Raw genomic sequence first — 27,865 nt, forward strand, 5'->3', positions numbered from 1 at the left:
CCAGTGGGAGAGAGCTGTGAAGGAGGAAAAGTTTCCACACTCTAGGAAGCCCCTTCACTGGTCGAGACGGGGGTTGGGAAGGAATGGAATCTTCGGAGCCATGGAGAAGAGCGCAGCAATAGGGGTGCGGAGGACAAAGCGGAGAGATTCCCGCACGGAGGATCGGTGCCGACCAGCACTCACCAGCCCGAGAGGCTTGTCTGCTCACCCGCCGGGGCGGGCGGGGGCTGGGAGCTGAGGCTCGGGCTTTGGAGGTCAGATCGCAGGGAGAGGACCGGGGTTGGCAGCGTGAACACAGCCTGAAGGGGCTAGTGCACCACAGCTAGCCGGGAGGGAGTCCGGGAAAAAGTCTGGACCTGCCTAAGAGGCAAGAGACCATTGATTCAGGGTGCACAAGGAGAGGGGATTCAGAGCATCACCTAAACGAGCTCCAGAGACGGGCGCGAGCTGCGGCTATTAGCACGGACACCAGAGACGGGCGTGGGATGCTAGGGCTGTTGCTGCCACCACCAAGAGGCCTGTGTGCGAGCACAGGTCACTCTCCACACCTCCCCTCCCAGGAGACTGTGTAGCCCGCCACAGCCAGGGTCCCATGATCCAGGGACAACTTCCCCGGGAGAACGCATGGCGCGTCTCAGGCTGGTGCAATGTCACGCTGGCCTCTGCCGCCCTAGGCTCGCCCTGCCTTCTGTACGCCTCATTCCCCCGCTGGCCTGAGTGAGCCAGAGCCCCCTAATCAGCTGCTACTTTAACCCTGTCCTGTCTGAGCGAAGAACAGACACCCTCAGGCGACCTACAAGCACAGGCAGGGCCAAATCCAAAGCTGAACCCCAGGAGCTGTGTGAACAAAGAAAAGAAAGGGAAATTTCTCCCAGCAGCCTCAGGAGCAGCGGATTAAATCTCCACAATCAACTTGCTGTACCCTGCATCTGTGGAATACCTGAACAGACAATGAATCATCCCAAAATTGAGGTGGTGGACTTTGTGTGATTTTGTCTGTATAGCTTTGCTTTTACCATTTGTCCTAGAGTTCTGTCTGTCATTTTTTTTTTAAGTAGGTTTTTAGCCCTTGTTATCATTGGTGAATTTGTTTTTTGGTTTGGTTGCTGTCTTCTTCCATTTTTAAAAATTTTTAATAATTTTTTTATTTTTAAATAACTTTCTTTTCTTTCCTTCCTTCCTTCCTTCCTTTCTTCTTTTTCTTTCTTTCTTTCTTTCTTTCTTTCTTTCTTTCTTTCTTTCTTTCTTTCTTTCTTTCTCTCTCTTTCTCTCTCTCTCTTTCTCTTTCTCTCTCTCTCTTTCTTCCTCCCTTCCTTCCTTCCTTCCTTCCTTCCTTCCTTCCTTCCTTTCTTTCTTTCTTTCTTTCTTTTCTTTTCTTTTCTTTCTTTCCTTCTTCTCCCTTTTCGTCTGAGCCGTGTGGCTGACAGGGTCTTGTGCTCCAGCCAGTTGTCAGGCCTGTGTTTCTGAGGTGGGAGAGCCGAGTTCAGGACATTGGTGCACCACAGACCTCCCGGCTCCAAGTAATATCAAATGGCAAAAGCTCTCCCAGAGATATCCATCTCAGTGCTAAGACCCAGCTCGACTCAATGACCAGCAAGGTAGAGTGCTGGACACCCTATACCAAACAACTAGCAAGAGAGGAACACAACCCCACCCATTAGAAGAGAGGCTGCCTAAAATCATAATAAGGTCACAGACACCCCAAAACACACCACCGGATGTGGTCCTGTCCACCAGAAAGGCAAGATGCAGCCTCATCCACCAGAACACAGGCACCAGTCCCCTACGCCAGAAAACCTACACAACCCACTGAACCAACCTTAGCCACTGGGGGCAAACACCAAAAACAATGGGAACTAGGAACCTGCAGCCTGTGAAAAGGAGACCCCAAACACAATAAGTTAAACAAAGTGAGAAGACAGAGAAACACACAGCAGATGAAGGAGCAAGGTAAAATCCCACCACACGAAACAAATGAAAACAAATAGGCAGTCTACCTGAAAAAGTATTCAGAGTAATGATAGTAAAGATGATCCAAAATCTTGGAAATAGAATGGAGAAAATACAAGATACGTTTAACAAGGACCTAGAAGTACTAAAGACCAAACAAACAAGGATGAACAACACGATAAATGAAATTAAAAATTCTCTGGAGGGAATCAATAGCAGAAAAACTGATGCAGAAGAAGGGATAAGTGACCTGAAAGATAAAATACTGGAAATGACTACTGCAGAGCAGAATAAAGAAAAAAGAATGAAAAGATTTGAGGACAGTCTCAGAGACCTCCAGGACAACATTAAGCACACCAACATTCAAATTATAAGGGTCTCAGAAGAAGAAGAGAAAAAGAAAGGGACTGAGAAAATATTTGAAGAGATTATAGTTGAAAACTTCCCAGATATGGGAAAGGAAATCGTCAATCAAGTCCAGGAAGTGCAGAGAGTCCCATACAGTATAAATCCAAGGAGGAACACACCAAGACACGTATTAATCAAACAATCAAAAATTAAATACAGAGAAAAAATATTAAAAGCAGCAAGGGAAAAGCAACAAATAACATACAAGGGAGTCCCCATAAGGTTAACAGCTGATCTTTCAGCAGAAACTCAGCAAGCCAGAAGGGATTGGCAGGACATATTTAAAGTGAAGAAAGGGAAAAACCTCCAACCAAGATTACTCTACCAGCAAGGATCTCATTAAGATTTGATGGAGAAATTAAACTTTACAGACAAGCAAAAGCTAAGAGAATTCAGCACCACCAAACCAGCTTTACAACAAATGATAAAGAACTTCTCTAGGCAGGAAACACAAGAGAAGGAAAAGACCTACAATAACAAACCCAAAACCATTAAGAAAATGGTAATAGGAACATACATATTGATAACTACCTTAAATATAAATGGATTAAATGCTCCAACCAAAAGACATAGACAGGCTGAATGGATACAAAAACAAGACCCATATATATGCTGTCTACAAGAGGCCCACTTCAGACCTAGGGACACATACAGACTGAAACTGAGGGGATGGAAAAAGATATTCCATGCAAATGGAAATCAAAAGAAAGCTGGAGTAGCAACTCTCATATCAGACAAATTGACTTTAAAATAAAGACAATTACAAGAGACCAAGAAGGACACTACATAGTGATCAAAGGATCAATTCAAGAAGAAGATATAACAATTGTAAATATTTATTCACCCAACATAGGAACAGCTCAATACATAAGGCAAATGCTAACAGCCATAAAAGGGAAAATCGACAGTAATGCAATCATAGTAGGAGACTTTAACACCCCAGTTTCACTGATGGACAAATCATCCACAATGAAAATAAATAAGGAAACACAAGCTTTAAATGTTACATTAAACAAGATGGACTTAATTGATATTTATAGAAAAGGGAGAAGACTCAAATCAATAGAATTAGAAATGAAAAAGGAGAACTTACAACAGACACTGCAGGTATACAAAGGATCATGATAGATTATGGAACATTCTCCAGGATAGATCATATCTTGCATCACAAATCAAACCTTGGTAAATTTAAGAAAATTGAAATCATCTGAAGTATCTTTTCTGACCACAATGCTATGAGGCTATATATCAATTACAGGGGAAAATCTGTAAAAAATACAAACACATGGAGGCTAAACAATACACTACTAAATAACCAAGAGATCACTAAAGAAATCAATGAGGAAATCAAAAAATACCTAGAAACAAATGACAATGAAAACATGACCCAAACCTATGGGAGGCAGCAAAATTAGTTCTAAGAGGGAAGTTTATAGCAATACAATCCTACCTCAAGACACAAGAAATATCTCAAATAAATGGACAACCTGGAAGAAATGGACAATTCTTAGAAAAGCACAACCTTCCAAGACTGAACCTGGAAGAAATAGAAAATATAAACAGACCAATCACTAGCACTGAAATTGAAATTGTGATTAAAAATCTTCCAACAAACAAAAACCCAGGACCAGATGGCTTCAGAGGCGAATTCTATCAAACATTTAGATACGAGCTAACACCTATCCTTCTCAAACTCTTCCAAAATATAGCAGAGGGAGGAACACTCCCAAACGCATTCTACGAGGCCACATCACCCTGATACCAAAAGAAGACAAAGATGTCACAAAGAAAGAAAACTACAGACCAATATCACTGATGAACATAGATGCAAAAATCCTCAACAAAATACTTGCAAACAGAATCCAACAGCACATTAAAATGATTATACACCATGATCAAGTGAGGTTTATCCCAGGAATGCAAGGATTCTTCAATATATGCAAATCAATCAATGTGATACACCATACTAACAAATTCAAGGATAAAAACCGTATGATCATCTCAATAGATGCAGAAAAAGCTTTTGACAAAATTCAGCACCATTTATGATAAAAACCCTCCAGAAAGTAGTCACAGAGGGAACCTAGCTCAACATAATAAAGGACATATATGACAAACCCACAGCCAACCTTGTTCTCAGTGGTGAAAAACTGAAACCATTTCCTCTAAGATCAGGAACGAGACAAGGTTGCCCACTCTCACCACTATTATTCAACATAGTTTTGGAAGTTTTAGCCACAGCAATCAGAGAAGAAAAAGAAATAAAAGGAATCCAAATCGGAAAAGAAGAAGTAAAGCTCTCACTGTTTGCAGGTGACATTACACTATACATAGATAATCCTGAAGATGCTACTAGAAAACTACTAGAGCTAATCATTGAATTTGGTAAAGTAGCAGGATACAAAATTAATGCACAGAAATCTCTTGCCTTCCTATACACTAACGATGAAAAATCTGAAAGAGAAATTAAGGAAACACTCCCATTTACCATTGCAACAAAAAGAATAAAATACCTAGGAATAAACGTACCTAAGGAGACAAAAGACCTGTATGTAGAAAACTATAAGACACTGATGAAAGAAAATAGAGTTGATACAAACAGGTGGAGAGATATACCATGTTCTTAGATGGAAGAATCAACATTGTGAAAATGACTATAGTACCCAAAGCAATCTACAGATTCAATGCAATCCCTATCAAACTACCAATGGTATTTTTCATGGAACTAGAACAAAAAATTTCATAATTTGTATGGAAATACAAAAGACCCCCAATAGGCAAAGCAATCTTGAGAAAGAAAAAAAGGAGCTGGAGGAATCAGGCTCCCAGACTTCAGACGATACTACAAAGCTACAGTAATCAAGACAGTATGGTACTGGGACAAAAAGAGAAATATAGATCAATGGAACAGGGTAGAAAGCCCAGAGATAAACTCATACACATATGGTCACCTTATTTTTGATAAAGGAGGCAAGAATATACAATGGAGAAAAGACAGCCTCTTCAATAAGTGGTGCTGGGAAAACTGGACAGCTACATGTAAAAGAATGAAATTAGAACACTCCCTAACACCACACATAAAAATAAACTCAGAATGGATTAAAGACCTGAATGTAAGAGCAGACACTCTAAAACTCTTAGAGGAAAACATAGGCAGAACACTCTATGACATAAATCACAGCAAGATCCTTTTTGACCCACCTCCTAGAGAAATGGAAATAAAAGCAAAAATAAACCAATGGGACCTAACTAAACTTAAAAGCTTTTGCACAGCAAAGGAAACCATAAACAAGATGACAAAACAACCCTCAGAATGGGAGAAAATGTTTGCAAATGAAGCAACTGACAGAGGATTCATGTCCAAAATTTACAAGCAGCTCATGCAGCTCAATATCAAAAAAACAAACAACCCAATCCAAAAATGGGCAGAACAACTAAATAGACATTTCTCCAAAGAAGACATACAGATGGTCAAGAGGCACATGAAAGAATGCTCAACATCACGAATCATTAGAAAAATGCAAATGAAAGCTACAATGAAGTATCACCTCACACCAGTCAGAATGGCCATCATCAAAAAATCTACAAACAATAAATGCTGGAGAGGGTGTGGAGAAAAGGGAACCCTCTTGCACCTTTGGAGAGAATGTAAATTGATATAGCCACTCTGGAGAACAGTATGGAGGTTCCTTAGAAAACTAAAAATAGAACTACCATACGACCCAGTAATCCAACTACTGGGCATATACCCTGAGAAAACCATAATTCAAAAAGAGTCATGTACCACAATGTTCATTGCAGCTCTGTTTACAGTAGCCAGGACATGGAAGCAACCTAACTGTCCATCGAGAGATGAATGGATAAAGAAGATGTGGCACATGAAATCAATGGAATATTTCTCAGCCATAAAAAGAAACGAAACTGAGTTATTTGTAGTGAGGTGGATGGACCTAGAGTCTGTCATACAGAGTGAAGTAAGTCATAAAGAGAAAAACAAATACTGTATGCTAACACCTATATATGGAATCTAAAAAGAAAAAAAAAGGTTCTGAAGAACCTAGGGGCAGGACAGGAATAAAGATGTAGACGTAGAGAATGGACTTGAGGACACAGGGAGGGGGAAGGGTAAGCTGGGACGAAGTGAGAGAGTGGCATGGACATATATACACTACGAAATGTAAAATAGATATCTAGTGGGAAGCAGCTGCATAGCACAGGGAGATCAGCTCTCGGTGCTTTGTGACCACCTAAAAGGGTGAGATAGGAGGGTGGGAGGGAGATGCAGGAGGGAGTAGATATGGGGATATTTGTATATGTATAGCTGATTCACTTTGTTATAAAGCAGAAACTAACACTCCATTGTAAAGCAATTATACTCCAATAAAGATGTTAAAAACAAAACAAAACAAACAAAAATTCTGCCATTTCAAATCTGCTATTAAATCCCTCTAATAATTTTTCATTTCACTTTTTATACTTTTCAACTCCAGAATTTCTGTTTGGCTTAAAAAAAAATAATTTCCCTTTATTAATATTCTATTCAGTGAGACATGGTTCTTAAATTCTTCTTTATTTCTTTGGAAATGTTTTTATTTACTTCTTTGAACATATTTATAATTGTTGATATAATATCTTTGTCTAGTAAGTCTAATATTTGAACTCCTCAGAGATAGTTTCTATTGACTGGTATTTTTTCTTTGTATGGGCCATAATTTCCTGTTTGTTTGCATGTCTCATAGTTTGTTTGTTTTTTCTTAAAAACAGGATGTTTCCAATTCTGGAAATCAGTTCTCTCCACTCTTTTTTTTTGTAGCTGTTTGGTGGTAGTGTTTTTTGTTGCCTTGGATGTTTATTTATTGAGTTTCCTGGACTAATTCTGTAGTGTCTTAATTCTTTGTTGTATATACCACTCAACATCTCTTCTCAGTTGGCTTAGTGGTCAGCTAATGGTTGGACAGATATTTCCTTGAATGCATTAAACCAACAAGTCTTCATGACTTTACTGAGGGGCTTTGTATGTGTGGGGATAAATATTTCAATACTCCAGTAAGCAGTTTAAAACTCTACTTTATTCTTTATTTCCTGCTTATGCAGAGCCTCAAAGTCATCCATAGGTGTGAGATTAGGGTCTTCTCAGGTCTTTCCTGAACCTGTACACACCTGTGCACATGCACATGACCCTTGAGATTTCCGGGAATATGTTGTGTATTTTCAACATCCCATGTGAGAATCTCATTCTCCAGCTTTTCTTTTTAAATTTTTTGGTATGTCTCTTATTTAACCCACTGGTATTGCTACCTCAGGCAACTGCATTATTGAACCACTGGCATTGATTGTTTTCATAAGTGCCTTAGAGACATTGCTGTTCACAGTAAGTGAGCTGAGTTAGGTTTGATTCAGCTGTCACTCAGATCAAATAAAAATATGTCCTAGAATGGAGGTGCCAGACAGGTAAACAGTGACAGTTCTGTAGGGATGGGATTTGGGGGGAATGCCAAACTCATTCTGTTCCTTCCAGTGGCTCATTGGCTGTTGGTTTTCACCATTAGTATTGTTATGTAGCTGTTTTTTGTTTTCTTTAAGTTGAGGTATAGTTGATGTACAATATTATATAAGTTTCAGGTGTATAATATAATGATTCACAATTTTAAAGGTTATATTCCACTTACAGTTATTATAAAACATTGGCTATATCCCCTGAGTTGTACAATGTAGCTTTTGGTTTGAAGGCTACCACAGAGACTGGGGGATAAGGGTAGTAGGAGTAGAACAAGTTGAAATGCCACAAAGCTTGGTGTTTTTAACAAAGTTCATCTGTTTTTTTTAAAACTCATGTTTTTGAAAGCCTTTTATTAATTTCTAGAGTTCTGAAAAAGTTTATTTTGACCATTTTTGCTAGTATTCTCTTTGCTTTTATAGAGGAGTGGATTTATATAGGTCTGTGCTCTGCTATTCAGAAGTGTTTTCTATTAGAAGTTTTAAATCTCCTTATAGATAGTTTCCAATGTTCAAGGAAAGTTGAAACCACTGGTTTTTAGGGAAAAGATGATCAAGGGAAAGATTATAGAAAACGTAAGTATTCAAGACCAAGAAGTGGCTGAGGAACTTATGAATGAGGCAGATAAGAAATGGTTCAGAGATGGATAGGACTTACATAAATCAAGAGTTTCAGGAAGAGAATAGTCAAAGCTATTGAATGCTGCCTACAGAGTTCAGAAAATGGATTGAAAATCACTGATCTGAATGATCTACAAGACGCTGTGATATTTGTTAGAGCAATTACAGTGCAGTGGTGGGGCAAAATCCTAACTGTAGTAAATTGTGCCATAAATGGGAGATTGAAAAGAGAAAACAAGTTTAAACAACTCTGAAGAAACTGGGCTGTGAAGGGAAAGAAAGGTAATATAGGCCAGTAACTGGAATAGAGTGTGGATTCAAGAAAATTGCCTTCATCCAAGATTCAGTTTAACCTCTTTATTCATTATTCACAAATTTCTCTTTTGTCTGCCACCCTAGATCACAGGGCTATCACTAGTGGCTTGGATTGGAGATGAGAAGGGTAACCTTTCTCCCATGGGATATGGGAAAGAAATGTGATCCTAGATAGATAAATGATGCCTCAGATTCTCAGTGAAACTTTTTGACTGTTGGATCTATGAGGGACAGTGGACTGGAACATGCATAAAGTCTGAGAAAACTGAGATTAAACCCCAGCTCCAATTTACTGGTACTAGCTATGTGACTTGGCCAAATTACTTGGTTCTCTTAGCTTCACTTTCCTTACATGGATAATAATACCAGTCTTTTAAGATTGTGTGTGGATTAATTGAGATAAAGCCTGGCAGTAATAAAGAGTTCCACTTGTCTCTTGCATGCTACATGGGAATGGAAATGTTAGCTTCAGTTTTCTCATCCATAAAGCAAAAGAGTTGGATTATATAATCTCCGTGCTCCCTTCCGGCTCCGAGCTCCCTTCTGGCTCTAGTTTAGTATTATTCTTCATATACTTTGTGGGCTAGATAGATATTCGAAATTGATCTGGAACTTAAACCAATCTGTGTAAGATAGTTTACATTAGAAAAGAAATTTAGAATTCCAAAGGATTGATTTACAAATAAACTTTGGGAGATAGCGCTGCTCAGCTGGGGAATACTTTTAAACAGATGAACTCATCCCAGGCATATAATAGCACTTACCAAGGCATATTTTAGAGCCCTTAGAAATGAGTTTTGAGGAGAGGCACATCTGTCATGATATCAGATCCCAAAGATTAGGTCTGTGTTTTGGGGGCTCCTAGATTGACTGTTCTGCCTGAAATATTTGTAAGGGTTTATAACTGCTAGTTTTTCGTGGTTGAGGAGATTTTGAAGCAATAAGCCACTTGGAGAAGAAGGGAAGGCTTGAAATCAACCAGATAGTGTTCAGGGAAGAAGTAAAGAGGGGAAGCAAGAGTGAGTCATTGGATGCAGGAGGATTGGTGAGACCAACAGAGCATAATAAGGCCAGGATTAGATAAGGGACTCAGAGACACAGGAAAAGGGGGAACTGGAGGCCAATTAAGGCTGAGCTGAGCTGGAAAGGAAGAATAAAACAAAAATTATTTGCTCACAGACTGATTTCTTTTTCCCACCAATGCTCTCAGCTTGTTTTGTCAAATCCACTGATATATTTTGGTATAATTTATTTGCGTAGACATAGTGTGAAATTTAGCCTCTCATTTCAGGGAAAGAATAGAAAACTTGCACATTTCCTATTAGCAGATTAATGCTTTAAAGGTTAAGGAAAATTGGCTCTGTGATTTAAAGGAAATGAAATGACGAGGAAATAAGAATATTGAAAAACAATACCATGTTTATTGTGATTTTATTAAAAATCATTTTCCATACAACTTTTAACACATGGTGTCTCAACTGTGGTTTCTGCCTAAATCGTGAAAGAATTTCTGCTTTGATTTTTATCTCCTCTTGCTTATTCCTCCCAAGTGGCTGTAACATAACTTTATTTTTAAAATCAAAGATGGTTGGAAAATTTTCCTTTGGGGATATTCCAATTCCATACTACTTCTTGAGATAACTGGAACTGTCCAGAGTTGCCTGGGAATCCCTCATCAACATTGTCTGCTTTACTTGGAGGCTACATGTCCACTCAAGACACTTTACTCACTTTTGCCTTTTGGCAAGAGAGGATGACTGGCAAGTCATTGGATGGTCTCTTGCCTAAGTGGACTCTTTGGATGGGACCTTTATCACTGGGGGCTTTGTAGGCAGCAAGGCAGCACTGCAGCTCTAGAGATCTTCCTTAGCAACCTGCAAATGACACTCATGAAAAATTTCTCCAAAGACAGACATTTTCAATTAGCCAAATTACTCCAACAGGGCATAGCTCAGGAAGATTTAAGGCAGAGCTAGTTGCTGTGCCAGCCAAGAGACCTGCTCTGCCAGTTGAAAGACAAGCACATCCTTCCCTGCCAGCTTGCAATGAAATGATTCTTGCAGTGACAGCAGATCTATTATGCATGTTTGATTTAAGGCCCTCGATTACCATACCTTTGTAATTATCACCGGGCCATGATGAATCCTGGGGAAAGTAAGGGTCTTAAATGCAGGGATCCAGGAACCTAATCAGAATACAGTGTGTAGAATGAATCTGTCTTCTTGACATTTCACCTCTTTTCAACCAATTGTTCTTGGTTTGACTAAAACTGTGGCACAGCTCTTTGCCAATAATTGTGATTCATTTTCACTTTGCTAATCAAAATGTTGTTTCACAGGCTCTGATGGTGTTCAAAACACCTTATAGGAGGTATGATTTTTCTCTAAATTGGCTGGTGTAGATCTAGTATTTCACATGAAGTTGTGGGAAAATTTGTAAAGCCTCGTCTGGCTCAAAAATTCTCTTATTCTGGCATGGTACACTTATAAGGATTCTGAAAGGCAAACATTATATTGTTGATATTTTTTATTTTGCTGTTACTAAGATCAATGTTACCTAGACTGGTGATTCTATTTTCTTCCTACTTAGGGACCATATGTTATTTAGGAAACACAAATTTCAGAGGATTTGTAAGGACGAGAGAAGTTGCTTTTTACTGATGAGCCATAACTTCAATCAGCGATGTTATGTTAAATATCTAACTTTGCCCAATATCCTGTTTCACGTAGGGTTGAGCAGCATGGTATGAAGGAAAGAGCCTGGACTTAATTCCAGAAGATCACAGTGCAAATCTGAATTCCTCTTGTTTGTGAATAGGTGTGACCATGGATAGATCTCTTCACCCCTCTAGACCTCAAATCTTTTTTACAATGTGATGGTATTGGGATAGACCCTCTCCAGGTCCCCTCGATCTGTGACATCTGTGATTCCTTGAAAACGGGAGTCCATCCTCTTGACCATAAGCATTAAAATACTTTATATATAATTTTTTGAATATAGTTATCTATGATACTCAGGTTACTAATGTTTAGTAACTCTTTTCTCCCAGGATTTTGCCCATACCTGTCTTATATTATTGCAGATAATGGAAATTTGGGGAATTTGAAATCAGAGAAGGGTATATCAGCATCATCCCCATATTAATAGAGTCAGGGTCAGAATGGAATTGACTCCTTTTAGTTTGGGAAATCTTATAACCACTGGGACACCTATGTCCAATAGACTCCTTTGGCCACTTTGTATCCTTGTATTACATATAAGTCCTGACTTCCCAGCTAGATGATAAGTCCTTGAAGGTCTGGAATGCATTTTGGGCCTCTAAGTATCCCTAGCACCTACCATCTAACAAAGCCGTATAACTAATCACTGAGTAAGTTATACAACATAATTTTTTAAACCTTATGGAAAAAAATTGTATAGGCTGAAGATTTTAATCACTGAAAAGTAAACAGTTTTCCATGGAACTCAATGAAAAGGGAACATAGGAATGAATCATTTGGTATTCTGTTGTAAACGGAAATCCACACTAGTGTAATTGGTGGTTATTCGATTTTTAATTGACAATACCTCCCATAAATAATATTGTATACAGCTAAGTAGTTGCTACTTCACAAATAACTTATCTAGGATATGATTATATTTATTACAAACTGATATATTCTGGTTCTCAATTTATAGTTTTAACACAGCAGAGATGGGGACCACACAGATACCTAGTATATTTCTGTGTGGTTTCCCGCTTCCCTCTGAAACTCTAAATTGAGAAGCAGAATGTCTCAGTTTAGAAGTGTCCCAATCTTACAGCTTTTAGGGATGCCTTCCTTCTCTGAATTCTACAGCTGTTACTCTGTCCTGTTGGTTTGGTACTATGATGCATCTTTTGTTATAGGACCGTGTTGCTATTATAGTCTTTGGTATCTGTCCTGCCTCCCCAGCTAGACTGCAGATTTATTGAGAGCGAAGACCACGTATCTTACGATTCTGTATTCCAAGAGTCTAATAGAGTTTTACTTATCTAGAAAGTGCTCAATTAATATTTGCTGGAATGCTATAGGTAGGGCAATAGACACATTTCCCATTGCAAGCTCACCATAAAGGCAACAAATGTAAGTTTACTTATTGAATTTCCTAACTCATGAAACAAGCTTAATGCAGACATACCTATTTTTCTTTTATAATAATTTAACTACTCTAAAAATGTGTTATTCTGTTTGCTTTATATCAAAAGATATATTTAGGCCTTTTAGATACTATCATAGAGGTTAGTCTGTGATCTTATGCAGGTGTAGGGTATTTCAAGATTAAAATGACTTTAATTCATCTAAAATAACAAATTTGTTGGATAACTGAATTTTTTCTGTATCGACATTTCAGTACACATTAAAATGTGGGCAGCTTCCTAATTATTGAAAAAAGATAGTAGATTTTTATTAATAGAAATTTGTATTCTGCCTGATTCATATCTCAGAAATGCACTTATAAACCTTAAATTTAAATAATTAGCCTAGGTTTTGAAGAATTTGGGGGCTTTGTTCAGGGAAACCTACCCTAGACCTCTAAAAGCATAGTAAACACAACATTTATAAAGGCAGTATAAAAGAGACACTCTATGAAAATCTATATAAATCAAGGTCCCCAGAGTCCTTTTTAAGACTCAGGATAAGGATGTAATTTCTCTCATTAAACTCCCTTGGTATGAATATGATAGTTCAATAGTTCATAAATATTTAATGAATTATTATTTCCTACAACTTTTGAGTGTTTGGACAATTGAAGCTTTGTTTGGAATATAAGTCTGGCTGTGTGGGGAAATGGTAATAAACAAATGCTTGACACTGTGTCTAGAAAACATCTGGGAGAAATAATTTCTACGCTTTAGAGAGGCCTGGAAGGACGTTTAAGGGGATTCGTTTTTTTTTTTTTTTTTTGGCGGTACGCGGGCCTCTCACTGTTGTGGCCTCTCCCGTCGCGGAGCACAGGCTCCGGACGCGCAGGCTCAGCGGCCACGGCTCACGGGCCCAGCCGCTCCGCAGCACGTGGGATCTTCCCGGACCGGGGCACGAACCCGCGTCCCCTGCATCGGCAGGCGGGCTCTCAACCATGCGCCACCAGGGAAGCCCCTAAGGGGATTCTTTATGGTATAAATTTGAGAGTGCCCAATGAGAGTGTTTCTTCATTCTTAATTCTTAAAGTATTATTACTATTACAAATAATATCACTAATACAAATAATGGAACTGACAGAGGTAAAATGTTGCAGAAGTCATGCTAGGTGCCTTACTTGTTTAAGCTACAACTCTGCAGTGGAGGCATTAACCTCTCTTTTTACATTGGAGTAAACTAGAGCTTAGATGCTTAAGAATTGAAGCAAATAAGTGTTGAAACTAAGTCTGATCCCAAATATCTCACATTTCAAAAATCCATGTTCTTAAGTTGCTGAATGTTGATTTCCTGTGCTGAGGAAAACTTACTTTTTCTTTTACTCTCTAAAATATAGGTAGATCTTCGCATACTGGTTCTGGCACTGTCTCACAAAGGAGCTTCCAATAACTGCCAGTCACATGGTGACAATTATGCTTGATTAAGCAGATCCCGTAAATACTTGATCGACTTTTTCCCATAAATGCTGACATTCTGCAGCCAAAGGGAAAAGAACATTTGCCATTATTCTAAGCACTCTGGCCCGCTCTCCTTGTCCCTACCAATAATACCAGGTTCTGAGTTTCCTAAGACTAGTGTTACCAGATTCTTAGACTCAGCCCGATTCCAGGGTTTCTATCAAACATTTCCTTGGGTAATTTGAATTTTTGAGGTCTGTGAATCCTACAAGCAGACAGGTGACGATTTATGAGATTTGCAGAGATGTTTGGCAAAGGGTCATTGTTGCTATTGGTCATTCTATCCCTGATAATTCATTGCTATAGATTTTGAAGTCTTTAAAATGTTCCAGAATTCTCTAAAACTACATAGGAAAGAGTGCTTTGAAAATTATAAATGTATGCTATTATGAGGATCTAAACAATCTCACAAGATAACACGAATAACACACTGATTTATAGTCCACTTAAAAGATGAATTTAGCAATGTTTTTCAAAAGATGTATCAGAATCACTCAATGAGCTTGATACTGCTCTGGGCCCTATGCTCCCTGCCTCAGATTATTATACTCTCAAACACAGAGTATTAGGGGAATGCAAGTGGCTTAAGATAGTAAGATTTAATTTTATGTGGTACTCTAACTTGGGACAAGCAGCATTCCTGAATGGCTCTCTCCAAATATGACCAGGGGTTCCGACTTTTCCTATAGTCTCCACAATTCAGAGTTCTATAATTCAGAGTTCATTGCTTCCAGGTATATAGATAAAGGGGTGGGGAAGCACAGGAAAGAGTAAGGAAAACCTAGTGAGGGGAGGACATGAACCTCAAAGAAGGATCTTATGGTCCAGGCCTTAACTTTGCCCAGAACTGGTTACTTGGATTGAATGCAAGAGAGCTCATAATATGCCCAGGAGCCTAATAGACACAGTTCGGTGAACACATAGCATTTTCTCTGCCTCATAGATTATGTGAGCAAGGCTGGATAGAGCAGAGAAAAGCAAAATCAAGTAAGCATGAAACACTTTGATCATAATAGAATTTTAATGGGTGCCCAACAATGCCTTCATAGTTAATATAGGCCAGTGCAAAGAATATATGATCGTAATGTGACTTTTAGGCAGATTATTTTCATTTTCATAATCTATAGTATGGTCCTTGGGAGAAGGCAAACGGGGACTACCGATATGGAATACCTGAAACCAGGGCGGGCTTTATGGGCATGCAACCTGCGTTATTGCACAGGGCTCTGCTCTCACGAAGGCCCCATATTCAGCTTAATGCTCTGCTATTGCTGTCTTAAAATTCTTAATAATTTTGAACAAGGGGCCTTGCATTTTCATTTCACACTGGGCCATTATTCCAAGCACTCTGGCCATCTCCTATTATGTATCTGGTGCTACCTGAAACTCAGGTCTTACCAGAGACTAGAACTAGACTCAATGAAAAAATGAAGGTACAATCTTTAAGATGCAGTTAATGCTAACTGACCTTAAACTTAAAGAAGACAAGTTACAATGGCAAAGCTGTGTGTGTGTGTGTGTGTGTGTGTGTGTGTGTGTGTGTGTGTGTACGTGTGAATATGTGCCCATGCAGGGTGTTGCTTTTTTTTTTAGGACAAAGTTTATCGGGAGCAATTTGTTTTAATTGATATTCATTGAGCATCATTCCATTGTTTATTGTTAGCTACTCATGTGAAGAGTTGGTTGATGTCTATAGCACAAACATTTGTTTCAGATAAATGGGCATTTCAGTTGGGTAAGTTTTAATTAAGCAACCTTTATTGTACAAGTAGTTGTTTTTGAAACCATGAGAAAATTACTATAATTTGCTAATTCTGTTATCCAGAATCTGAAAAAGCTGAACCTTGTCTGCTATAACCTTGAATATGATTTTGACCATGAATGACCCAAGCATTTGGCAGCAAAATAAGGAATAAGAAACTTTTCCAACGTTATGCGTTAAATTATTTTTCTACTGCATGTACCTAGGCACAGTTTAACTCTTCTCAAGCTCATAGAATTATTTGATTCTGAAATGAAGGATTTATTTTTAAATCCTGCTTCCACGCCACTTGCCGATAGTGCTATTCTAGCATATCACATTGCATAGGGATTTATTTATTTACACATTTGCCAAGGGAGCACACTAAACTCTTAACTCCTTGAGAACAGGTGCTGTTGCCATTCATCTTGCTATTCCCAGAGCTGAGAAGAGTTTCCAGGCACCTAGAACATGTTCAATAAACATTTAATGAAGAAACTAAGAAATAAATATATCGTGATAAAAATATCATTTTTCTTTCAGCAAAATAAATATTTCCAAGTCTTAAAGGAAGATTTTGGTCTTAATAAAACCAAAACCGGAATTTTTTTGTTTTGCAAGAACATTTTAAACTTGCATTATGCTCTTTAGCCCATAACAGCTATGTTCCTTCCAGGTGGGGATGAAAGAAAGCATACTCTTATGAAGTGAAATCTTAAAACATCTTAAGGGTAAAAATAGTGTGTACTTAACTGTCATATTCAGAAATTCATTATTTTATTGAAGGAGATTTTTGTCCTGTTTAAAACAAAAAAGGTTTGCTTGAATACATTCACACAACACATGTACAAATAAAGAAGAATCCTGTATATATAGTTTTCAAAGGATAGGTATGTTGATATACTTTGGCATTAAACTTGCTGCTAATAATATAATTGTTCCCATGCTCTACTAGTAATGACCATGAATAGGGGTCACTATGCTTTTGTTTAAGGCTGAACATGGTTTAGTTCAGCCTTACTGTATTAGTATTAGTTTCCTGTGGCTATAACTAACACAAAATCCATAATGTAAAACAACAGAAATTTATTCTCTCCTAGTTCTCTAGGGCAAAAGTCCAGGACCAGTATCACTGGACCAAAATCCAAAGCATGTCTGCAGGGTCACACTTCCTTTGGAGGGTCTAGAGGAAAATCCATTCCTTGCCTCTCCCAGCTTCGGGTAGCTGCTAGCATTCCTTGGCTTATGAAGACATCGCTCCAATCATCAAAGCCAACATCTTCAAATCTGTGCTGTGTCTTCACATTGCCTTCTCTTCTTTGCGTGTCCAATATCCTTCCTCTCCCTTATAAGGACACTTGTGATTGCATTTAGGGCCCACCCAGATAATCCAGGATAATCTCCCTAAATTGAGATCCTTAACTTAATCACATTTGCCAAGACCCTTTTCCCAAATAAGGTAACATTTACAAGGTTCCATGGATTACAGTCTTCTGTCTTTGGGGGCAATTATTCAGCTTGCTACATTTTCCCTGTTCACTTTTACATTAATGACTATGTAGTGGGATTCCAACTGATGTATAATAGTGTACGTTTCTCTATGCTCACCGACACAGAAACGAGGGTGCTGTATAAGTGAGTGTTGGAGAACTGTAAATGAAATAACACTTAAAGGAAAATGCTGCCTAAAGAAGCAGGCTTTGGCAAGTAGAGCGCAGAAAGGGAGCTCATAACTTCATGATAATACCTCACATAAATTAATGTTAATTGTCTCCCCCAAAGCAAGGCCATTAAGCAGATTATTGCACCTACCTTTAGAATTTATTTTGGTATTTCTTGTGGTCCTACCTTTTCAATGGTATTTTACTTTTTACTTTTTACCCACCTCCTTGACAGTCCTTTCTGGTATATTTCATCTGTAAATATAACAAGAGGAGGAAATAAATGACCAAATAAGTACTGATAATCTCTGCAGCAATCAAAGAGAAAAGGCTCTAGAAAGACATCAGCATATGGAGTTTCATTCGGAAACACAGTTCCTAACAAATGGAAAGAATAAGTGTGTCTACATTCCCTCGTTATGAACAGCTAAACTGTCAGTGACCTTGTCACTAACCAGGGAGGAATTCTCTATTTCATTTTTTCCACTGTGTTGAGGTAAGACCCTCTGAACCATGAAAAAGAGGTTTTATTCCTTCAACACATTTTATTCATCTCCTACCATGACAGATATCATGTACAAAGCCCTGGCTAATACAATTGCTTTCTTTCTCCCTGTCAATAGCTTTCCATGTAATTTTCAAGTCTTCAGAATTTTGCAAAGTTGTATGCTTGGTCATTTACAACTGAACCAAGGTCACAAAAGGACAGCTTAGTTGGAGGGGGAAAAAAGGAAAAAAAAAAGAGTGCAAAGAAGTTACATAAATGTCCTCTAGTACATTCCCTGTTCTGAGGGCTAATGTACTGTAGCAATTCATCAGTCATTCTGATAGTCTTTTAACTTCTGTCTAAAAGCCTACTAAATGCTAACATCTTAAATGTTTAATATTCTAAAACATATTTTCATTAATCATGCAAATTATCTGGGCATCCATATTTTACAGTAACTCTCTTCAGAGATTGAGGCCTTAGGCTTTGTGTATGAGAGACCCATGTTAGTGAATGATATTGTAGATCAAATATAACTTAAAGAATTTTAGCAATGAAAAGTTGCTAGTAAAGTTCCAGTAGCTATGTGCCATCACGTTTATTAAAAAAACAAAAATTATATTAATGTCAGATACTTCTGATTAGGTAGCAAGCAACGAAAATATGCACTAGCTTCATTCTATTCTATTACACAGTTGGTGGATGGATGTTAATTTTGGTAGATGGTATATTGTCCTAATAGAAATGACACTATGTTTCATAGCAAAATGGACTGTGGGCTCAGCTGTTAGAAAAGGATAGAATATGAGTTCCTTGCAGTTAGGCTGGCCTGAACTGCACCATGAAAACCTCCATTTATGTGCTGCCAGTCACCCCAATTCCAAGGATTCTTAGTTGCTTGGGAAAAGGAGAGATACGTGGGTGGGCCCCATGAAACAGATGAATGAGGAATTGAAAGAGGAAAGGGCATGAGTTTTGGTAATGTTAGTGGAAATGCTTTACCCTGAGGCTATTTGATTGTCAACAGGGATGGAGGTTGGTCCTGAAATAGACAGAAGTGACCTCCTGTGGCTGTGTAAATGCAGTTGCACTGGAATAACAGAGCAGTGCTCATTGGACTCAAGAACAGGACCTAAGTAACTGGAGGTCATGAGCAATTGTGGTGGATCAGTGCACTAGTCCAGCTCCCAACAGGAAACAGATGGCACAATAAAATTAGGATAATTCAAGGAAGGCTTATTTATAAAGGGACTAATTACAAATGTAGGGGAACCATTAAGGGCTGTGTAGGTAGTGAGAACTAACAGCCACAGAGCTGTTATTAAATATATGCCTCAGGAGATGAGAGAAAGGAGCAGTTATCAGAATTTGAAGGAAAGAGAGGCATTACAAAAAGTCACCTTTGGGGGACTATTGACCATTGATTCAGGGGGACAGCCAGCGCAAGGTGATCTCATGGAGACAACAAATACCCTGACTTCACTCCCCTCTCTCCCTTCAGTCTCCTGATGGGACTTTCCATTCATTGAGCCTAACAGGAACCTGAAGGTACAGATCAAGAATGTGATCCATACAGGTTCGCTTCCCTGAGTGGATACTAGGGATTCACCTGTGGAGAGTGAGGGTGACATGGGAAGTCAGAAACATCTAATTTTAGTATGAATACCACTTCCTTAGTTATTTGACCAAAATTCATAACCCCTCTTTGAATGTTTTTCTTATGTTTCTTTTTTTAAAGCATTTCTTTTATGGCTAGTTTCTTTCACAATATCACCTGATACTATATTCATTATCTTAACAAAATTTCTAGTAGCAATGCTGCTTCCACAGTACAAAAGCATTAACTACCTTAGCTTCTGAGTAATCAGATATTTTTTAACAAATCCCACCTAGCTAGATGCTGAACCGGTTTGCAAGGCAGAAATAGAGACACAAATGTAGAGAACAAGTGTATGGACACCATGGGGGGAAAGGAGGGGCAGTATGAACTGGGAGATTGAGATTAACATATATACACTAATATGTATAAAATAGATAGCTAATGAGAACTTGCTGTATAAGATGAGGAACTCAACTTTGCTGTACAGTGGAAACTAACACAACATTGTAAAATAACTATACCCCAATTTTAAAAAAAATGTACCTAGGGGAAAAAACCACATAGCTAAATGCCATCCAGACAGTTCACTATTCTGAACTTTATTCTGAACATTACTATACAGTTTGGTATAACAGAGTGCTTTTAAATATCTCTAATCCGTACTGCTAAAGGAACACGGAAGTCTTCACTTTTTTACATAGTTTGTCTTCTTTTTTTTTTTCCAGAGCTGTGGAAGGGCTTTATTAGGGCTGTTCTGAGTTCCTCACAGTGTTACAGGAACCCACTGGTCTCGCTGTTGCCTTTGCCCTTTGGGGACTTGGGAGGGAAGGCAGGAGGAGGACCAGCCTTCCTGGGAGAGAGAAGGCCCTTCTTTGGGGCTGAGACCAGGTGGTGGGAGAAGTAGAAAATTCACGATGAGAGGGGCCTCTTGGGGGCTGGAAGGGGACGGGGCTGCCTCCCAGACTGTGGAGGTCACGGAGTGTGGGCTTTGTGAGAGGGAAAGTGGCGGTAGGAGGTGCCTAGAGTAGGAAGAGCGGATGGGTGGTGCTTCCGGGACACTGAATGTGTGCGCCAGCCGGGGCACGAGGGCCAGGACCAGGCATGGCCAGAGGGAGTGCTTGAGGAAATTGAAGATGTAGAAAAGGCTGATCTGAGGCGGGTAGCCCAGCCAGTCCAGGGGGCCCAGCAGCCCCGTGGACAGCACAAGGCGGGCTAGCTTCCGGCCGTATCCCAGGTATGCCCTCTGTAGCTGGGCATAGCAGGGAGAGCGCAGGGTGATGCCCAGACCCAGGGCGGCCCCTGAGTCATGGCTTAGGGAGGCAAAGGGCCGGCTGTCCAAGTGTAGTCACTCAGGCTGCTCACACCACTTAGACGCCAGGCTGATGGACCAAGAAAGATCGAGGCCCAGTGTAAAGGGAGTCCAACAGATGAGGCTGGCACCCAGCAAGAGGGCCAGCGAGCTCAACCCGTAGAAGCTTAGCTCACACTCTGTGGGCACCTGGGGGGTTGGTAATCAGCCAGCCCAGGACAGCACCAGTTATTAGGCCAGCCAACACCTGGTGAGGGAGATGTGCTAAGAGGAAAACCTGCCACAAGCCAACCGCCAGCAGGAAGGTGCAATAAGCCAAGCTAGGTATCACCCTCACCCAGTGGCTGTGGGTCCGAATGGCCACCTGGGAAGAGATGGCCATCGTTATGGGCCAGAGAGCTGCTCCTGTGATCTTACAGTGTCCGGAAGGGCTGCCTAGACCAGTTTCACAAGAAGAGGGGAACTGGGGAACCTGGGCTGGAGCCTGGCTGTAGTACCCAGACTCACGGACCCACCAAAAGGGCTTGCCTCTGAACAGAAACCACATGAAGACAAGGTCAAGCCACTCGGTGATGAGGCTGATCCAGAGCTCTGCAATGCCCACCCAGCGAGAGGCCTAGTAGGTCGCGGGGAAGTAGAACGGAAAAAGGATCTTGGGGTCGCCCAGAAAGTTGACCCAGAGCCACACGTTCTCTAACCAGGGCAGCTGGTTCTGCAGCGCCTCGGCCATCGCGATGCCCTCGCCCAGTGTGGACTCTGTGGCGACCAAGGGGCCGGCCCGGCCAGGGTTTGATCAGAGGGTTGGTGATGTGTCCAGGGTCCCTCCTTTGCTGCTGTGAAGATGGATATGTAATATCAAGGGCCAAGATTCCTTCCAGACCAGAGCTTTCTCTTCCAGCACCACTACCATCCTAGATATTACGAGATCTCTTGGAGAGAAGGCTAGGGACAACCCCTGCTCCGGGGAACCAGGCATCCCAGGCCCGTGCTGGAGCAGGACCCTAAGTTTGCACACACAGCTGGCAAATTGGTCCACGCCTTCCTTCCCCAGCCCAAGACTCTCCTGCTTGAATTCACCTGCTGTTGATTTGGAGGCTGACAGATAAGCCTCTTGATTTTGATGGGTCGTCCCCAAAGGCTTGAGAGTTCTTACACATAGCACAGTCCAAGTCACACTTCCTCCCAGTTCTAAGCTCGCCTTGCCCCTCCCCTTTCCATAGTTTGCCTTCTAATTATATTTGTCAAGTAAAATATTTAACCATTTCTTCCTGAATCATGGATTCTAAGGTACAATAAAAATCCAAAGGGAAATATATTTGGTGTTATATAGGGAGACAGACTTTTTCCCAGAGCATTTTCAATGATTATTGCAGGAATGAATGAGTAAAGGTTTCAAGAATGAATAGTGGCAGAAAACCAACTTACTATTATACATAAGTCTCTGCAGCCCCCGGGTACAAGTACTTCTGTATCTCCTTTTGTTGAGTTCTCTATTTTTTTTATGAATATGCATATGGGGGGAGAAAAAGCTTCCATCCGCTCTCTTTTAGCTGATTCTGTCACATTTTTGAGCTGTGCATCATTATGGAGCTTCAGAGAAAGATGGTCCTTTACATTACATATGGATATAAAGGAGAGAAGGAGTTGATGAATTGCAAACAAGTATAATTTATATGGACAAAGTGTGCCAGAAGTGCTTTTCACCCCATTTTACTCTGCAAATGGAATGATTTCTGCCCATTCACTTGGCCTAGTGCCCAAGAACTCAGAGAGGAAAACCATGCCTTTAGCCTATGCATCAGGATTTCACCTCTTCCCTGTGAGGAAATGGTGCTTTGCACTCAGGCTCACCGGAGCCCCCAGAGGTCAAAAAAAATCTCTGAACATACTAATGTTACATTTTTTAGGTTCTTTTGTCTTGGCTTCTTAATTTATAATATCACACAGACACATTGATGCTCCGTGTATGTGAGAAGTTTGCGTGATGGAGTAGGAAAGGGGGAGTAATGAAAAGCTCATATTTTCCTGGTAGCCTCTCTTTGCTCTTTGATTTCCCATGATAGATCATTTGCCCAAATGCCCATAAACTTTGCAAATATTTAAATCTTACATTTAGGGTATCTTCCTAAGGGCTTCTTTGTGGCTATAGCACACTCGGCTGTGACTCTATCCTGTAAAGACCAGGGCCTAAGGTGCAATAATAACCCCAAACCTTTTATTTATTTAATATAGGCATTCATTTATATATTTAATCATTTATTCTTCAAAAATGATTATCCCTATCATGTGCCAAGAGTGAGGAAGCAGAGCTAAATACAATATAGCCTCTTCCTAAACTGCCAGGAGTAAACAAAGAAATATTCTGTCATGACAAAATGGTCATGAATCTGTAGAGTTCTGTTAAATCAGCTGACTGTCTCTCATTGCTGCTGGACAGCACATTTGTCTTAGCCCTCGGGCATTTGTGTCTGAAGAATTTCATATCACTACAAAACCATGCCAGTATTATGGTAGCATGTGCACTGCTTTGATTTTATGTTCAGATACCAGTTTTTATGCACATACTGCATGCATTGTGCTGGTGCTTTGAACACATTATCTCATTTAATCGACAAGATAACCTGGAATATTAGTACTATAATTATATCTATTTTGTAGAGGGAAAAAGCTAAGCTCAGAGAATAAGTGACCTATCCAAAGTCACACAGTCCTCAAACCAGTATCTCCAATCAATGTGTTTAGGTCAACATTGGGTGTGATGAGATGAATTCAGTAGTAAGATAAGAGGAAGCGTAAAGTGAGGGTTACTTCTGTCTTATTTCCATAGCCGAAAAACCTGGTCAAGTTTAGAAACTGCTGTTCTTTTGCCTGTATTTAGTCCCTATTCATTTTGCTTTCAACCTTTACGTAATTTTAGCATGACTTCCCACTTTTATGAAAGAGTACTTGAAGTCTGCATGCTGATGGGTTATACAATTTTCTTTATCGGTGGTGGGGAGATGGAAGTGGGTGTCTGTGGGGTGATGGAGTATCTAAAATTTCATCATATTATTTTTCTCAGAACTTACGCCTGTAACGGAAGTTTCTCAACATGAAATGTCATCAATTTGGCCTCACTCAGGAAGTTGCAAGCCACTTGACTGTAACCTCAGAGAATTAGACAGTGTCTAAAAGCTGAAAATTTTTAGCTCGCTGTCATTTTAGAAGTTTCAAAAGTTATTTTATTTCTTAATGAATTCTTTTTATAATTTAATTGATTAAAAAAAGCTTCTGATAAAATACTTCAGGGTGAAGATACATTCTTGTTTATATCAGCAATAGAATGGTGGCAGGGAGAAAACCAGAATTTAAATCATCTAATTTTTGCTCTTATCAAAAAAGTATTATAAAGATTTTATCCATTTACCTGAAATAAAATTTCTCTAACCATGCATACTGTCACAACAAACTTGCATCTGTAAATATAGGCTATCCCTGGGATCAGAATAATCACTGCATTCCAGAACGGTTTTACAACCTTTCTAAACTGAGAGACTCAGCTGGTTCCAATGGAGAGGCGGTGGTGAGATTGTGATGCAGATTATCTGATCCAAAGGGTTTTTATGGCATAGTCTTGGGCAGCATATATATTCCATGTCTAAATATTGTTGAGTGATTAAATAAATGAGTGAGACTGGTTCTCGCACCAGGTTTCAGCCTAAGCCAGCGTAATCATCTGGTAAACATTAAAATGTCAATCCTTGAACCACCTTCACATCTACTCTTAAAAGACTCAGACTCGTGTCTCTCTCCCAGCCAACAGTGGAAGATCTAAGTCTCTCAACTACCTCACAACCTTGGATGACCTATTTATTGCCTTTCCACTCCTCTTTATCCATGGTCAAGAGAAAAACCTAAGGAAGGTGAGGCTAGAGCTGCCGGGATTGAGTAGGTAAAGTAAAGGCAGCAGTGCTCCCAGCATGTACTTCTGCTACAGTGTCCTTTTCGGTGCTGTGCTCCATGATGGGGCCATCCTACCAGCAACTGCAACCTCAGGGTGTCTTCACTTTCCTCCTTTCTTCTCTCTTTGCATGAATCCAATTTCTCTTCCTCTGCTTCAGTCTCCTCTAGGCCTCTGCAGCACTTCTGCTCAAAAGTATTTCCCTAAATTCTTGATTGGTACCTTCATTTTGAAGGGATTGTAGTTGTGGCTGAGTATGTTTCACAGGTGATATCCACCATTTTACAATCAGGAAGTTCCTTATATGCTTCCCAACCTACAATTTCCTGGCGTCTTCATAAAGAAGCTATACTCTCTTGACCTCCCTGAGGCAGCAGGTTGATTAAAGTTTAAAAATTACGGTCGGTGGTTGTGCTGTGTCCAAGGAGTCCCTAGAATAATCTCTTTGAAGTAGTAGTCCTACCAGGAGTGGGGCCATGATGGAGCCAGCATGTTGGAAATTTGAAATTGAAACGTGATTTACTGCTGTGGAGAGGGAAGAACAGAAAGAGACATGTGCTTTACTCCTGACCCGGGCACTACATCTGGGATTAACTCTCATGGATCTGGAAAAATATTCTAGAGATTAACAGTGTAATGTTGTCCCCAAGAATTTAAAATAACACTTTGTGTCTCCTGATATTTCCTAAGGCGTTATGTTTTATTTATTTAAAATAACTTTTAGGTCACTTTGGAAGGCATTTACCTATAGATTGAGTAGATTGATTTAAACATAAATATGGAATGTGTTGCATAGGAATAATAATTATATTTAATGCCCTCCAGCAAACAATTCCTAAATGCCCACTCTGTACCTGGTATTACACCAGAGATTAAAAAGGCTAAACAAAATAATCTCTGTCACGGGCTTCCCTGGTGGCGCAGTGGTTGAGAGTCCGCCTGCCGATGCAGGGGACACGGGCTCGTGCCCCGGTCCGGGAAGATCCCGCATGCCGCGGAGCGGCTGGGCCCGTGAGCCGTGGCCGCTGAGCCTGCGCGTCCGGAGCCTGTGCTCCGCAACGGGAGAGGCCACAACAGTGAGAGGCCCGCGTAGCGCAAAAAAATAAAAATAAAAATAAAATAATCTCTGTCACAAGGAGATTACAGTCTCATGGAAGGGCAAGTGTCATAATAAATAAAGTGTAACGTGATAAGTGTTGTAACCAACAGAGGTACAAGTTGCTATGGAAACACAAAGAGGAGAACACCAAAGGGAATCATGGAAGGCTTCACAGAGTTAAGTGACTTTGGTGGTGAGTCTCAAGACAGAAAACAGAGGGTGGCTTCTGGATATAGAAAATAGCAGGAGCCACTCCAGGAAAATAAGTAACATAAGAAAAGTTGCCAAGGGAATAGTGAACTCAGGGCATTGCAAGTAGATTATTTTGGCTGGAGAAGGTAGAGTGAGAGTGGGAGAGGAAAGGTATGACTCATAGGGTAGGTTAAAAATTGTGGGGAAGGATTTTCTATATCCCTGAAGATTTAAATATTATACTAAAGACAATGAAAAGCCATCAAAAAATTTTAGGCTGGGAAGTATGTGATGTAATTTTGTATTAGAAGCGCTTTCTGGAGATCATGTGGAGGATGGATTAGAAGGTAGGGCATTGATAGAATAGAAGTCAGTTGGAAAATTATTGCATCATTTCACACATGAGATTATGAGGTTCCAAAGCAAGACAGCAACTATGGGAATAGATAGAAAGCCATGAATATGAAAGCATTTCTAGAGGTAGGATCCATAGGGCTTGATTACTTATTGAATCTTTATGAAAAGGATACATGTGAGATGAAGCAAGAAATTATTTTCTGCTTTGGGTGACTGGCCGGAGGTTGGTACTGTTAAAGAGAGAGGTAGATTGGGAATAAAACAGGAGAGACAAATTTGCAGAGAAAATCAAGAATTTAGGTAAGTTGAGTTGAAGCTTCCTAGAGTGCAGTGGACTGAATTGTGCCTCCCCCCGTACCCTTAAATTCAGATGTTGAAGCTCTAAACCCCAGTGTACGGTATTTGGAAATGGGGTCTTTGGGAGATAATTAGGTTTAGATTAGGTCATGAGGGTGGGGACCTCATGATGGGATGAATGCCCTTATAAGAAGAAACACCAGAGAGCTTGCTGTCTCTCTCTGCCATGCTGGAGGCTATCTGCAAGCCAGGAAGAGAGGTCTCACCAGAACCCAACCATGCTGGCAACTTGATCTTGGACTGCTATCTTCTGAAACTGTGAGAAATAAATTTCTGTTGTTTATGCCACTCAGTCTATGGTGTTTTGTTATGGCAGCCTGAGCTAATACATACAAGTATTCAGGAAGTTGGATAACACAGATCTGGGGTTCAAGAGAGAGACTGAGGTGAGGTAATTGATTGGGAAATTGTATATATATTTATATATATATATATATATATATATATACACAAATACTTTACAACATATATATATATATATAAGTGAGAACTGACTATAAAACCTTGTCTGGTAGGAGATATTTTGTCTAAAGTTCTAAGATGAATATACTTTAAGTAACACTAGTCTGGAAAATACTAAATGCATATAGTTCTTTTTATTATTAAAATTAGGGTATTTCAAAATTAAAAATATTTACACTTGAAGATGAAAAATCTGTACAATTATTAAAATTAGTTTTACTAAATCAGAATTGACAATATATCATTATTTCTA

General features: G+C 39.8%; 1 pseudogene; it reads right to left on the reverse strand.

The window, feature by feature from the left end:
• Positions 1 to 20,659: 20,659 nt before the first annotated feature.
• LOC102993170 (glucose-6-phosphatase 3-like) lies at positions 20,660 to 25,083 on the reverse strand (annotated as a pseudogene).
• Between the last annotated feature and the right edge of the window lie 2,782 nt (positions 25,084 to 27,865).

This window comes from Physeter macrocephalus, chromosome 1, assembly GCF_002837175.3.
Source record: "Physeter macrocephalus isolate SW-GA chromosome 1, ASM283717v5, whole genome shotgun sequence".
Lineage (NCBI taxonomy): Eukaryota > Metazoa > Chordata > Mammalia > Artiodactyla > Physeteridae > Physeter > Physeter macrocephalus.